This window comes from Pistacia vera, unplaced genomic scaffold (assembly GCF_008641045.1).
Source record: "Pistacia vera cultivar Batoury unplaced genomic scaffold, PisVer_v2 Contig209, whole genome shotgun sequence".
Classification (NCBI taxonomy): Eukaryota; Viridiplantae; Streptophyta; class Magnoliopsida; order Sapindales; family Anacardiaceae; genus Pistacia; species Pistacia vera.
Genome location: NW_022196012.1, coordinates 153,779 through 166,944, shown reverse-complemented (window position 1 = coordinate 166,944; position 13,166 = coordinate 153,779).

Below are 13,166 nucleotides of genomic sequence, written 5' to 3'. Positions count from 1 at the left end.
TATAGAAAATGAAAATACTAATACTGTTTCAATTTTAACATATTTTATAGGGTTTTCTCTTGAGGTTTAATCTAATAATAAAATTCCCCTTTAAATTTAAGAAATAACATAAATACCTCTACCTAGTATATCATTAGAATTTAAAACATGATAAATTAATAAATATTTATTATATTGCCCATCTACTATTTATTTTAATACAAAAAACTTAACCATAGGAAAATCTTTGTTAATACTATAACCAAGAAGTGAATTTTGTTATTTAATTATATCTTAAAGGGGTTATTATTATAAAACCTATTTTATATAAAATAAAATAAAAATACTATATTCCTGACGACATTACATATTATGAGAGGTTGTAATCGGCACCGAATTTGTTAACTCTAAAAGAAAATGTCGTTTAAGTAATTATTGATATATAAATAAGTAGAAGTGTTAGTCTTATAAAGATAAATATAAAGAGGTATACAAAGATAATCCCCACCTTTGATCTTCATAATTTTTAGAGAATTTATTTCTCTTTTTTCGTTTTTTTTTTTTATATTTATACAAATCATTGTAAAGATAGATTTATTCATAAATAAATCATTTATTGTTATTATTTTAGTTGTGTTAAGACAAATTAATTGGTTGTTGTGGAATTAAATGAAATACACGTAAAATACTATATTCATTTAAACATCAATTTATGTTCTTAATTTTTTGTGCCCTTCTCAATTAATTGGTGTCACCATCTCCCAAATACTTATAACTTTTCCCTGACTTCTCATTTAATGCTCACCGACCCAGAATAATTACTTAAAAACTCGTAAAAGTTGAATGTGTCATGAGATATATCCTTAAAAACTAGCAAAAGCTCTAATTAAAAGGCGATCCAAAATTTGTGTGAACAATCCTAAACCCACTCCATATTCAATTAACCTAACTTTTATACCATTATTGAGAGTTGTTTTTTATTTTAAAGAGTATTTTTTAAATTAATAAAAAATATTTTTATTAATTTTAAAATATAAATAATATAATTTTTATTTAAATCTAATAGACTTTTTAAATTTAATAAAAATACTCTTTATTTAAAAAAAAAGATTTAACGAAAAAGAGAATCAATAAATAAAAAGTATAAAAACTTGTAATTTATTAATTAAAATTAGGATAGATAATGAAATTTGATTCTCTAAATGTTGAGAGTCAAATTGATTCTCTAATTTATATTTTAAAGATCTAAACTCTTTATTAAAAATACTCTTTATAATAAAGAGTTTAGATCATATAAAGAATCAATTAAAAATGCTCTAAATCATTTGATGTTTTAACCCTGTCATCTTCTTTTGTGTCTTAGATTTAAAAAAATCTTGTGAAAAGTTGTAACCAAATTTTGTATCTTTGCAATCTTAATTCTTTCTTTTGTAGATAGAAATAGGCTTCCAACTTAATTCTTGAAAATAAATAAAAGACTTATTTGTGTGAAAAGATTTTGTGCAACGAAGACTTTCCCAATCACTAGAAATGAGATTTTATTGTGTGAAAGGACTTTAAGAACCTTTGAGAAAATGAGATTATCATTCGTTAATTAGTTGAACGTTTCTTACAAATTAATGAGGTTCAATTTAATGGAGAAAGAGATTTTCTTTTCATATGTAAAATAATTTACAAATTAAACAATTTGAGAAGATATTTTGTTTTCATTTAATTAGCAGCTAACTTCCTCCAAGATGATGAAAGATTTTGCCAATCTATCTATTAATTATTTGGAAATTTTATCTCCTTAAAAGACTCACAAGACTTTTAAGTCACATAAGTGCACCTTCCAAGAAATGAGATATACATGAATGAAAGTGTATATTAATAATAGAGCAAGAGACATGGGTCCCTCCTTTCAAATCAAAAGTCAAAAAAGTATGATTGAGATTGAATTATTGAATCATTTTTTTTTGTACACGAAGAAACTTCAAGGAAATTTGGCATATTCCTTCTCCTTGAAAAAATTACTCGTAATTTGCACCAAACTTTCGTGAAAGGTTCATTGAAATGTCACTGTCTTGGTTATATAATTTTAAAATTCTGTGCACTGTTTACATAAAAAGTAAGGGTTTGTAATGAGTGGTTGCAACATTTGAAATGTCAGTGATGAGTTTATTTCTTTTTAGTCCCGTGGTGTGATTGTAGTAATTTAAGGACAATCGTTTCAAGTACTGTTTGGTCCTTATTGTTTCAAAATACTTGTGTTAGTTATTTGACTCAATAAAAGGTTAATTGACTATTAAATTTACGTTAAAATAACAAAACTACCCTCCTTTAAAGTTATTAAACATTTATATAAAAATGCATTTTTTTAAAACGTAAAATAAAATTATATAAACACTCACGTACACACACGCTAAAAACAAAAATTACACGTTATACATTTAAAAATCAAAATTATATAAATGTAATGAATTTGTAGTCTATAATGTGTTTATTTAATTTGAAATTGTAGTGTATAATGTGCAATGTGTTTATTTAATTTAGTGTTGTTTGTGTAAATAATTTCTCATTTTCTTCTAAAAGGGATAATTTTGTCATTTCATCATAAATTTAACAATTAACTAACCTTTTATTAGGTTAAAGGACAAAAATTGTTGTATGTTGAAACGAGAAGGACCGAACCAATATTTGAAATGACATGTCGTCAAACATGAAAATCTTTTAATGGTTCATTAGCCTAGCCTACTTGATTTGAAATTGGAGGTTTAATTAATAATTTTCTTCCAACAAAAATTATTAAGGTTGTTAAATTCTTTTGATTAGCCATAATACTATAAAATTACAATTCTATCCCACTCAATTAAGGAATAGGGGCTAGTTAGAGAACTGGTGGGGTGAGAATAGAATCACCTTTTTATATATACATATTTAGGCTATAGCTAATTTGAAGTACCTATTTTTATGTTAATATTTTGTGTTTCCATGTTTTTTTATTTTAGATACCTTTTGTTTTGTAAATTGTTAGAGATTCGCAACTGTCATTTTCTACTACCTACTCTTTCAAAACTTAATAAAAGATGGCCGGTGTGATTGTTTTAGTATTTATAATAGTATTTTTAAAATAATAAGAGTTAGGTGGGACTACTCTTTCAAAACTTAATAAAAGATGGCCGGTGTGATTGTTTTAGTATTTATAGTAGTATTTTTGAAATAATAAAAGTTAGGTGGGAATAACGAGATAGGATTTAAAAATTAATAAAAATACCCTTAGGTTTGTTAATTTACTAAACGTTCATGTAATAAAAATATTAAAAATTGCAAAACACCCCCATCCTCCCATTAAATATTGGTAATTGGCCACCACCGTCGGAGAGTAATTGGAGTCGCCATATCGGTGCATGACCGACTGGATATGGTCAGTTGTGTGCCAAGATGGCCTTTTTTAGTCAGATCTACGGCTAGATCTTTCTATTGACGACCAGATCTGGTCGCTTTTAGTCAACGACGACAGCCAAAGATATGACCTTCGTATCTTGGCCGTCGTTGTCGGCTAACTACGGCCAAATATCTAGCTGTATCTGGGTTTTTTTGTCAGATTCACGGTAAATCTGGTCGAAAAAGGCTATATCGATATACTAGCAATAGGAGATTTAAAAAATAATTGAATAAAATATAATAGTATTTAAAAAATAATAGTTTTTGTCAATTTTTAAACTTTTTTTGGGAGTGTTTAGTTAAATTAACAAACATAGGAGATTTAAAAAATAATTGAATAAAATATAATAGTATTTTCAACGTAGAGAAACAAACGTATATTTTGAAAATAGTAGAAATAAGATAGTGAAAAATATTGGAACAAAGGGACTCGACATGTAGCTCATTGTTTACAAACTTTGTGAAGATTTGAAAGCAAGGTAATGCCGCAACCAACAATAAGAAGATAAATTCATTGTTTGTGGTCTCATATATATTGACTAAATTTACAATTACAGTGGCAAATTGGCAATCCTTAAAGCTGGAAGCCAAGAGCTCTAAGTGTAAAAAGGATAGTGTCACGTGTTTGAGTGATGCCTAAAATAAGATAGTTTTATTAATTTTTATTCTGAAGTTGAAATTTGGGGAATATATGAATGGAATTGATATATATATATATATATATATATATATNTATATATTTGTAAAACCAGTTCAAAAAATTGGTTTCGGTTAATCACATTTTATTTTTTTCTGAACCAAAAATTTGGTTTTTCTAATTTTTCAACCTGTAATTAAACTATTTTTTCTGTTAACCGGTTTTTTAATTCGATTTTTATATGTTTTTTATCACTCCGGTAATGGACAAAAGGACAACCTGCACCAATTCCGTAGAGCAAGTGGCGGCAGAGAAGCAATTACTGAGGATGTCCCATCTCACGTAATTGAAATCTACGAGAAAGACCCCATTGCCGCTCCTCTTGCGTCAGCATCTCATCAACCCTTACCAAAGACTTTTCAAATACTGTTGGAATGTATTGAATATGTCTGTACAAGGATAGACTTTTCAAAGGTGTTTGTTGGGGGGTTTTTAGGATCCTATGATTAACCAAAGAGTGTTTGTACTTCTTTAATGTAATGAACTTTTTTCTCGTATTGTATTTTGTTCACCTTGTAGTCTCTTGTCTAAAATTCATTAAAAGCCTTTAATTTATGTTCACCTTGGGCTACGTCATGTGGTACTCATGCAGTTATTCTCCTTGCATGCCTTGTGATTTCGCCAAGGTGACATCCATGCAGCACCTTGCCTTGTCATCTCCAATTTAATCATTTAATGCCTGGTTTAAAGTCTAACGTACCACATGCAATGACATTGGGCACTCACTCTTCCCCGTGGCGGCCAACCCATGATTTCGGCCTATGCGTGCGAGGTCACCTTTTAGGGTCCAATGTGACTATGCCATTGGACCTTTTCTAGGCCTTTTTGGACTTCTTAAAATATATTACCCTTTGGGCCAATATTAACCACATTTTGGGCCTGCCTCCGTACCTTGTCCAAATTTCCATATGGGCAGATCGGGCCCGTTTGTGGTTCTCCATAGTAATCCACTAATCCCCACCCACATTGTGTAATTATGAACATTTTCAAACTCAAATTTATATATTTAATTTTAAATTTTAAATTTATTGTAAGTACCATTTAACTTATCATAATTAATATAAAATTTTAAAATATTTGCTTATAGAAAATGAAAATACTAATACTGTTTCAATTTTAACATATTTTATAGGGTTTTCTCTTGAGGTTTAATCTAATAATAAAATCCCCCTTTAAATTTAAGAAATAACATAAATACCTCTACCTAGTATATCATTAGAATTTAAAACATGATAAATTAATAAATATTTATTATATTGCCCCTCTACTATTTATTTTAATACAAAAAACTTAACCATTGGAAAATCTTTGTTAATACTATAACCAAGAAGTGAATTTTGTTATTTAATTATATCTTAAAGGGGTTATTATTATAAAACCTGTTTTTTATAAAATAAAAAAAATACTATATTCCTGACGACATTACATATTATGAGAGGTTGTAACTTGTAATCGGTACCGAATTTGTTAGCTAAAAAAAAAAAAATGTCGTTTAAGTAATTATTGACATATAAATAAATCATTTATTGTTATTATTTTAGTTGTGTTAAGACAAATTATTTGGTACTTGTGGAATTAAATGAAATACACAAAAAATACTATGTTCATTTAAACATCAATTTATGTTCTTAATTTTTTGTGCCCTTCTCAATTAATTGGCGTCACCATCTCCCAAATACTTATAACTTTTCCCTGACTTCTCATTTAATGCTCACCGACCCAGAGTAATTACTTAAAACTAGTAAAAGTTGTATGTGTCATGAGATATATCCTGCAAAATTAGTAAAAGCTCTAATCAAAAGGGGGTCCAAATTTTGTACGAACTATCCTAAACTTACTCGATATGCAATTAACCTAACTTCTATATCATTACTAAGTCATTTGATGTTTTAACCCTATCATCTTCTTTGTATCTTAGATGTAAAAAAATCTTGTGAAAAGTTGCAACAAAATTTTGTATCTTTGCAATCTTAATTCCTTCTCTTATAGATGGAAATAGGCATCCAACTTAATTCCTAGAAATAAATAAAAGACTTATTTGTGTGAAAAGATTTTGTGAAACAAAGACTTTCCCAATCACTTAAAATGAGACTTATTTGTGTAAAAGGACTTTAAGAACCTTTGAGAAAATGAGATTATCATTCATTAAATTAATGAGGTTCAATTTAACGGAGAAAGAGATTTTCTTTTTATATGTAAAATAATTTACAAATTAAACAATTTGAGAAGATATTTTCTTTTCATTTAATTAGCAGCTAACTTTCTGAACGGTGATGAAAGATTTTGCCAATCTATCTATGGAGTAATTGTTTGGAAATTTTCTCTCCTTAGAAGACTCATAAGACTTGAGTGCACCTTCCGAGAAATGGGATTTACACTCAATTTTTTTTTTTTAATAATTACATGAAAGTGTATATTAATAATAGAGCAAGAGACATGGGTCCCTCCTTTCAAATCAAAAGTCAAAAAAGTAAGATTGAAATTGAATTATTGAATCAATTTTTTGTACACAAAGAAACTTCAAGGAAATTTGGCATATTCCTTCTCCTTGAAGAAATTACTCCAAATTGGCACCAAAGTTTCGTGAAAGGTTCATTGAATTACGCAAGTCTTGGTTATATAATTTTAAAATTCTGTGCACTGTTTACATAAAAAGTAAGGGTTTGTGATTAGTGGGTGCAAAATAGGAATATAAACAAATAAAATGTGTGTGTCATAAGATATATACTTAAAAGCTAGTAAAAGCTCAAATGAAAAATGGATCCAAATATTTGAAATTCATACCCTATAGGAGTCATTGATATTCTCATTAGAAAAAGGTTGGAAATATTAACATAGCTATCTAGGGAAGACGACATGTAGTTCATTTTTTACTCTCACAAATGATTTGTCATTTACAAAATTTAAGGAATATATATGGAATTCAAGCAAGGAAATGTGGCAACCAACAATGAGGACACAAATCCTCTGTTTGTGATCACATAATTATTCAATGTTCTTACTTTATTATTTAGTTATTATTATGCTCATTGGCAACATTAGCTCAGTGCCAGAAATTGAAAACTTCCACACAATTTGTAGCTTAAAAGTTAATTTGAAGAAGGATATGCTCATATGTGAAAACTACAACTACTCTATTTATTGCTAGCATTTAAGTAACTTCTTAATTAAGAGTAATGTTATGTATATAAACTCTGTTATGTCTCAAAAGTCACACTTATGTTAGCTCAATAAATGTCTTTTTGTATTAGCTGTCCAGCCCATATCTGCTTAAAGATATTCATATTAACCATATCTCATTTCAAAAGATGAATGGACGAGAGTCTTCCATGTGTCAAGACAACTTGCAAAACACTCATTATATTGAGTTCAACTGTGTATAAATTGGCACTTCTCTTCCCAAAAATGAAGGCTGGGCACATGAGAGCTAAAGCATAGATTTAAGCTCAATTCTTTCTCTCTCTGTAAACACTATATTTCTTCATCTTTGTATGTTTTATGGGTAATATCATAGAAACAGTCAGAGATCAATAAAATAACAGTGGATGTAGGAGTCGCTTGTTTGAGCATCCGAACCACTATAAAAACCTCTCTTGTTAGCCATTTATTTATGTTTTCTGCAACATATATGATCTCAGCGCCATATTCAAATCTCATGGATCCATCATGTGCAATTTCTAAGGCTCTCTTAGCACTTTGCACGTGCGAGTCGTTGGCGTCCGAAATCAAGTGTCAACAGTTTGGTGGCCCATGCAGGTCTCAAACCTGTGTCCAAGTTCCCTGATGGCGTGGTCAGATCTCAAACCTACGTCAGAATTCTCCAATCGCGTGGCCAGATAGCAGATCGCACACGTTAGAATTCTCCAATCGCATGGCCAGATCGCAGATCGCACACATCAGAGTTCTCCGATCTCATGGCCAGATCGCAGATCGCACACCCAGGTCGTCCTGATCCTCGGCTTTAGATTGTTGATCTTTAGCTTCAAATCGCGTGTTCAGATCGCTGATCTCTTGTGCTTTTAGGTCAAGCTCGTTATGACCTCTCAGGTCGAGCTCGTTATGACCTCTTAGGTAGAGCTCGTTATGACCTCTCATGTCGAGCTCGTTATGACCTTTCAGGTAGAGCTCATTATGACCTTTCAGGTAGAGCTCGTTATGACCTTCAGGTAGAGCTCGTTATGTTCTGAGGTCGAGCTCATTATGTTCAGGTAGAGCTCGTTATGTTCAGGTAGAGCTCGTTATGACATTTCAGGTAGAGCTCGTTATGACCTTTTAGGTAAAGCTCGTTATGACTTTTTAGGTCGAGCTCGTTATTCTCTGAGGTCGAGCTCGTTATGCTCAAGTAGAGCTTATTATGACCTCTTAGGTCGAGCTCGTTATGACCTTTCAGGTAGAGCTCATTATGACCTTTCAGGTCAAGCTCGTTATGCTATGAGGTCGAGCTCGTTATGCTCAGGTAGAGCTCGTCATGACCTCTCAGGTAGAGCTTGTCATGACCTCTCAGGTAGAGCTCGTTATGCTCAACTAGAGCTCGTTATGACTACTCAGGTGGAGCTCGTTATGACCTTTTAGGTCAAACTCGTTATGCTCTGAGGTCGAGCTCGTTATGCTCAAGTAGAGCTCGTTATGACCTTTCAGGTAGAGCTCGTTATGCTTTCAGGTCGAGCTCCTAACAGATCGCGATCAGCTCCTAGCTCTCAGCACTCGATCGCGCTAGGAATAGTTCGAGACTGTAGCCTATAGTGCAACAGCCATTTAGATCAAAGACTTGAGTTTCTGAAGCGCGATTACGCACTCCAAAAACTGGGGGGCTTCTGCTATGCCTCAAAAGTCATGCTTATGTCAACCCAATAAATGTCTTTTTGTACTAGCTGCCAAGCCCATATCTGTTGAAGGTATTCATACCAACCCTATCTTATTTCAAGAGATAAATGGATGAGAGTCTTCCATGTGTCAAAACAACTTACAAAACACTCATTACATTGAGTTCAACAGGGTATAAATTGGCACTTCTTTTCCCGAAAAGGAAGGCTGGGCACATGAGAGCTAAAGCATAGATTTAAGCTCAATTCTTTCTCTCTCTGTAAACATTGTATTTCTTCATCTTTGTATGTCTTATGGGCAATATCATAGAAACAGTCAGAGATCAATAAAATAACAGTGGATGTAGGAGTCGCTTGTTTGAGCATTCGAACCACTATAAAAACCTCTCTTATTAGCCTATTATTTATGTTTCCTACAACATATATGATCTCAGCTCCATATTCAAATCTCATGGATCCATCACGTGTAATTTCTAAGGCTCTCTTAGCACTTTGTACATGCGAGTCGTTGGCGTCCAAAATCAAGCGTCAACAAACTCTGTCTACAAATTATTCCCTACAAACTGATATGGTAATCCTATCCTTTTGACATGTAATTTCATTTAATTATATCACTACAACAAAAAAGGCTTTTAGCTACGATTTTGTTAGCGACGGTTTCAAAAATCATCGCCAAAGGTAACTATTAGCAACGAAATATCAAATTGGTTGCCAATAGTTTCGCGGACTTTCTAATCCTCCCACGATATGGCGGGAAGCAAATTGGCGACGGACTTAGCGACGACATAATTCGTCATACAATGTTTTTGCCGACGAAAATAAAAAAAAGCGACGCCCTAGTTTTTTCGCAATGTAACTATATGTCATCGTGGATACTTTTAAGAGACGAAAATAATACAAAACGTAGCCAAAAGTATTTAACAACGCAAAGGCATGGTGCCATAAAATATTTTTGGTGATGAACATATATAAAGCGACGCCAACGAAGTTTAGCTACGCAACAAAAGACCAGTCGTAATACCTTTTTGGCGACGAAAATATAAAAAACAAAGCATAATCCATCTGGCTACGCAAGAAACTGTGCATCAGGAAATGTTTTTTGTGACGAAAATATAAAAAATGAAGCAAAATCCATCGGGCTATTGAACAAATTGTGCGTCGGAAAACGTGTTTGGCGACGAAAATATAAACAACGATGTAAAATCCATTTAGCTACGCAAAAAAGTATGCGTCAAGAATGGTTTTTAGCAACGAAAATATAAAATATGACGCAGAATCTATCTGGCTACGCAACAAATTGTTTGTCGGGAAACGTTTTTGGCGACGAAAATATTAAAAACGACACAAAATTCATTTGGCTACGCAACAAATGGTTCGTTGAGAAACATTTTTGGCAAAGCAAATATAAAAAACAATGCTAAAAACATTTTGCAACGCAATCTATGTTTTGTCATGAAAAAAATTTGGTGTCAATTTTCTTAAAATCATTGCCATTAGTTTGTTAGAATTTAATTTTTAATATAATTTTATATTTATATGACAGTAACTGAAAACGTAAAACTAATCAGTAATTAATAAAAGAAATCAAAATTATTATTATTATTATTTAGTTTGTAAATACGAAAAGCACAATGGCTAAATTGTTTTTCAAGTTTCCACTATTGGCAGCTTAAGTTTGATACTTGTTTGTTCCTGTTTAGAATCATTATTATTTATTATTGTTATTATTATTAGTTTATTGTTAATATTATTTTTTTATTTTGTTATAATATTATTATAATAAATTTATAATATTATTTAATGTTTATTTTTAAATATTAAATTTAGTACATTAAATTAATAATATAAAGCAAACAAATCAAAATTAATGCACAAAGAAAAATCACATCACAATTATGCAAATTAAATTTGGATGACAATAATAAATATTATTAATTCTCAATATCATCTTCAACTTATACATCTTCACTTTCATCACTCATCTCATTTTCACTATCATCATTTATGAAACTGGTATCATCATCACTTATGAAACTAGTATCATCATCACTAACTCTACCACTTGGCTCCACAAATTGAACAACCTCTGGTTCCACATCCACCCTATGAAACCGCTGGAAATGTTGAGATGGCTGAGGCAATTTTGGTTTTTGAATTAATTTTTGTTTTTAATCTTTCAGATTTGTTTGTGATTGATTCTTTGTTATATTAGTGTTAGTGAAAGAAACTGACTTTTAGATTTGTTTGGAGCAAGAAGATTGACCTTGATGATAAAAAATTGATTATGCTCGCTTATTGGTAAACTTGTTTTTAATTTTATTAATTACTAATATATTGAATATTGTTTTTTTAGTAGACAAAGTTTGATATTGATTTGAATGATCCTTTAGTCCTTGAGTATCTGAATTAGCTTATGGGTAGGGTTTATTTCGATAATCGTTTTTCACCGAACAAATAATTCAAAGGTTTGAAATATTTATTTTTGAATAATTTTTTATTTAATGTTTATGTTGTAATTGTTATTTATTTGTTTTTTTAATGTTAATTATCTTTTATTTGTTTATTTTTTGAATATTAGAATCTTTCTTAAGGCCAACTTTAAGGGGAGGTGCATTTATTCCATGACACATTTTAGCAGTAAAAGAAATACTTGGATAAATGATGAAGCCAAGGTTCGATATGTAAGTATTATGTAGTGTATTTCATTTTTTTTTTCTGTATAAAAGTTTATTATATTTTTATATTATAACCTAATACCTTTTAATTTTTTAATTTATAAAATTATATTATTTTAATTTATATATTTGTGTGTATGTACATATATATTATTTTTGTAGGAACAAATCTATTTTTGTAGGAACAAATCGTGGATTGGGTTATGGTCCAAAACCACCTACATCTTCTAAGACTTCAAGGCGAGCCAATCAAGAAGTTTTAGAGGAATTCACACACTTGTGTGAGGAGGTGCAAGAACTCCGAGGCATAGGGGAAGAATTTTGCCAATATAGGCAAATGATGGTGAAAATGCAGCAGTTCATCTTAGTTAATATGGGTTTTTGTTCTGATGGCTCACAGACATTTCCAGGCCAATTTCCACCAGATCCTCCACCACTTGCAACAATTTTAGTTTTCAGTTGTTACTTTTTGTTGAATATTACAATTTAGTCAACTTTTTATTTGAAAACAAACTTATATAGTTCTATAATATATTTGGTTTGATATATTTGTGTGATTTAATTAATACATTTACAAATTAATGTTTATGTTTTAGAATTAAATTTTAAAATGTCTCAAATAAATTAAATATTATTTAATTATATATTATAAAATGGGCGACGACGATTATATTTCGATGTTGTAGACTTTTAGCTATAAAAAACATTCATCGTTGAAAAGTTTTGTTGATGACTTTTACCATTTTACGTTTCATAGCTAATAGTTTCAACTGACGAAATATAAAGTACTTTCGTGCTATACTTTAAATGACACATATAAAGATTACGTAGCTATTAACTTTAGGCGATAACTCATATTTTATCGCACTACATGTTAGGCGACAAAATGTCATATTTTGTTGCTATATTCTTTAAGCGACACACACAATTATGACGTTGCTACTAATTTTATGCAACAAAAATGCACATTTCGTCGCGGTATATCATAGGCGAGCAAAATTTACATTTTGTTGCGGTATACATTAGGCGGCACAAACACACATCTCGTCGCGGTATAGTATAGGCGACACAATAGAAAGTACACCGCTATTAACTTTAGGCGACGACATTTAATATTTCACCGGTAATCAGTTTTAGCGACGAAAATGTTACAGGCGACAATTTTTTGGTTTGTCGCCAAATTTAGCGACGAATTTTAACAAATTGTCACCTAAAATCAAGCGCGACATGCCTACCGCGACGATCATAGCGACGATTTTTTTTCGTCGCTAAACATATATCGCAACAATTTCTGGGTTTTTAGCAACAAAAAAATTCGTAGCTAAAAACCCTTTTTGTTGTAGTGTATAATCTGTTTTTAATTTAAAATATCCTATCATCTTAAAACACATCCGTTTATATAAGTGAGTTTATATATAAAGAATTGTCCCTTAGTTAAACATATCAAAATCTTCTATTTCATCAAATGCTTCAGTAGTTAAGGTTGTATGGTAAGTAAATATTCAGCAAATGTAGAGAAAATCATCTAACAGTTCCCAATATGCTGAGGCAAAATTTGAATTGTCAGTA